Source organism: Notamacropus eugenii, chromosome 2 (assembly GCF_028372415.1).
Source record: "Notamacropus eugenii isolate mMacEug1 chromosome 2, mMacEug1.pri_v2, whole genome shotgun sequence".
NCBI lineage: Eukaryota > Metazoa > Chordata > Mammalia > Diprotodontia > Macropodidae > Notamacropus > Notamacropus eugenii.
In genome coordinates, this window is record NC_092873.1 from 169,958,864 (window position 1) to 169,962,327 (window position 3,464).

General features: G+C 42.4%; 1 pseudogene; it reads right to left on the bottom strand.

Annotated features, from left to right (window-relative positions):
* Nucleotides 1–561: 561 nt before the first annotated feature.
* LOC140523748 (tubulin alpha-1B chain-like) lies at nucleotides 562–2,792 on the bottom strand (annotated as a pseudogene).
* Between the last annotated feature and the right edge of the window lie 672 nt (nucleotides 2,793–3,464).

The window sequence follows — 3,464 nt, forward strand, 5'->3', positions numbered from 1 at the left end:
TAAGAGAGAATTTGGACCTCAACATTTTAAAAATTTAACATTAAGTGATTTAAACACTAATTTTTTTGAAGAAATAGCTGTTGCCTTTGGAGAGAGATAGTTCAGTTGAATAATGATGTTGGTAGCCTAAATGCAGAGGGATTAGAATTGGAGAAAAAAGTGGAGGTCCCTAGTCTTGATGTCTTTCCTAAGGGGTTTAACAGAGAAAGAGAAGAAAAATATAGAATGTCAAGTATCAGGGATGGTCATATCAAATGTAGGTTGGTTGGGTTTTTTTTTTGTTTTTTTTTTTTGTTTTTTTTTGCATTTTTCCTTAAAGTGTTTAATTTCATAGACATGATGGATTTTTTTTTTTTACAGAGACACATGGAAAACTTAGACATGATCACAGTTTTGACAGTCTACACAAACTAACCAGATAACTAGCTGTACTATCAAGGTGACCTTCATACAATTATGGCACCTTCTTAACAGTTGCCTAGGTAACAAATAAGCTAAGTGTGTTTATGCTAATCCAACATGTTGGATGCAACATGTTGCAGAATTGTATGGAGGGGGTAACTAGTACTCTTCTCTTTCCTCTTCATGCTCTCCTTCAACAGAATCCATAGCAACCTCTACATAATCTTTCTCTAGGGCAGCCATATCTTCCCCTGCCTCAGAGAAATCTTCTTCTTCCATAACTTCTCCCACATATGAATGGACAAAACATACTTGGCATATCAGATTAAATTTGTGCTCCAGGCAAGCCCAGAGCTCAGCAATGGCTGTGATGTTAATTAACATGAACATAGCCTTTTGTACCTTGGCCAGGTCACCACCAGGACCCACAGTGGGAGGCTGGTAATTTATACCAACCTTGAAGCCAGTTGAGCACCAGTCCACAAACTGGATGTTATGCTTTGTCTTGATGGTGGCAATAGCAGCATTAACATCTTTGGGAACCATGTCATGATGGTAAAGCAGGCAGTAAGTCATGTGAGGGTCACATTTCACCATCTGGTTGGCAGATTTAAAGCAAGCAAAGCAAACATTAATGATCTCTGCTGCAGAAAGTTGCTCATGGTAGGCTTTCTTAGCAGAGATTACTAGGGCATATGTGGGTACAGGGAACTGGATACTGGGATCGGTAAAAGCTTGGTCTGGAATTCTTACAGATCAACAATCAGGGTGCCATCAAATGAGAAAGAGGCAGTGATGGAGGACATAATTTGGCTAATAAGAGTATTCAGATTAGTGTAGGTTGGGCATTCAATGTCAAGATTTCTGTGACAGATATCATAGATGACCTCATTGTATACCATGAAGGCACAATCAGAGTTCTCTATAGTGCTGTGAGTGGTCACTGTTGTAGGGCTCCACTACAACTGTGGAAACCTGAGGGGCTCAGTAAATAGATTACTCCAACTTCAGCAGAAAGGTGAAACCTGAGCCAGTCTCACCACCAAAGTTGTTGAAAACTAAGAAGGTTTAAAGATCTGTGCACTGCTCTGCCAGTTTCTGAATCCTATCTAGAACCAAGTCAGTGATTTCCTTGCCAGTAGAGTAGTACCCATATGCATAATTATTGATAGCATCTTCCTTGCCAGTGATCAGTTATTCAGGATTGAAGAGATGGCAGTAAGTTCTAGTACAAACTTCATCAATGATAGTTGGTTCCAGGAACCAAGATGGCAGAGTGATCAGGAATTGCTGTCTCCCTCCTCTTGTTGACTTTGACAAGTCCAGAGAATATGACCCCGAGAAAAAACATGTAACAGCAGGAGCATCAGAAGAGGTAAACAGTCTCTTAGCCCACGAGGCTAGGAAAATCACTAAGGAGGATCCCTCTTGCTGTGGCTGAAGGGGACCAGTGCAGGACCAGAGCTGCCCCAGACAGCCCCACCTCAGCAAACTGGGAGAAGATTCTGAGCCCCGGGGGGGTGAAGCCTGGAACCACCAACACTAGAATCCCAGACATGCCTCAGTGCCCTAGGGGAATCGGGAAGACACTAGCACAGACAGGATCACCAACCACTGAGCTTGCCTATGCTCTAGCTCAGCAGAGGAGACCTCCTGTGGCCACACCATCCCTCCCCCACATGTAACAAACCAGCTCCAGGGTAACTTAGGAAGAAACCCCCCCAAAAAACTCACCTGACCTCTGCTTTCCAACACCAGCCAGCCCAGCACCAGGTAAGGTGCAGCATTTTAACTTCTAGCTGAAAGAACCAGAGGCCACAACACACAGAGCCTCATGTTTGAGGCACAAGAACTGTGGAATACAGCCCCCTGTGCCCAAGACACAGAGATCTACTTTAAAAGCCAGGAAAAGGGTGATTATCGTGAGTAAGAAGCAAAGTAGAAAAGAAAAGACCATAGAATCTTTCTGTGGGGACAAGAACCAAAACATAAATACAAAAGAGGTCAGCATTGAGACTGCACTCCCATCTGAAATTTAAGAAGGGAATATGAACTGGTCTGAAGCACAAAGAGCTTCCTTGAAAGATGTCAGGAAGGATTTTAAGAGCCAAATTAGAGAAATAGAAAAAACAAAACAAAACTGACTACTGACTTTAAAAATATGAAAAAAAAAATCACAGGTAGTTGGTTCCAAATCTACCAACATTGCTCTGGGGATATATGTTTGCCAGCTTCTGTTTCACTGAAGAAGGTGTTGAAGGAGTCACCTCTTCCCCCAATGATCTTGTCACTTGACATCTGCCCATCAGGCTGGATAGCATGCTCCAGACAGTACAGCTCCCAGTAAGCATTGCCATTTTGGACAAAGTTTTGCCAAAGTAGATAGAGATACACTCAGTATTCCTAGCACAGAGAAAGGTCAGGAGTCCAGATCAGGGAGGAACAGATGGCCTCCCTGCCATTAGATGTCATCATCATTCCAATGGGTAATCTGGTATGGCAGTGATGAGCCTAATTCAGACTTGGCGCAAGGGCACACTGGTAGGGAGTGTCCTTGCTATGCCATCTATGCTGTTTTTCATTAGATTAAGTTCTTTTAAAAGTTGAAAAAAGCTTAGCACCATCCCCTTTGCTAGGGGCAGATCTTCCCCTCTCCCAGATTGTAGCTCTTTAGCCCTTAAAGATTGCAGAGCTGCAGTCCTAGGGAGGGGAGGCTCTGTAGGTTTCTTTGAAGATGAAGAAGACATGTTTGTTTGTAGGCAGTAAGGATGGATCATAAAGATTGGAAAATATCAAAGATTTGTGAGAGAATGAGCATGATTCAGGGGATAATCTACTTTAAATCTGGAAAAGGATGGGCTCAAGAGTGCATATAGAAGTGCTTGACTTGAAAAGAAAGGCCTAGTCTTCAATTGAAACAGAAATGAAATAGGAAATAGGTGGTGAAGATGTCAAAGTAATGTGAGATGAGTAGTAAGGCAAGTAGAGTGAATTCACAGGGTGTTCAAGGAGCACTCTTAAATCAGTTCAAGTTTGATTCAAAGATAAACAGGCACTCATAA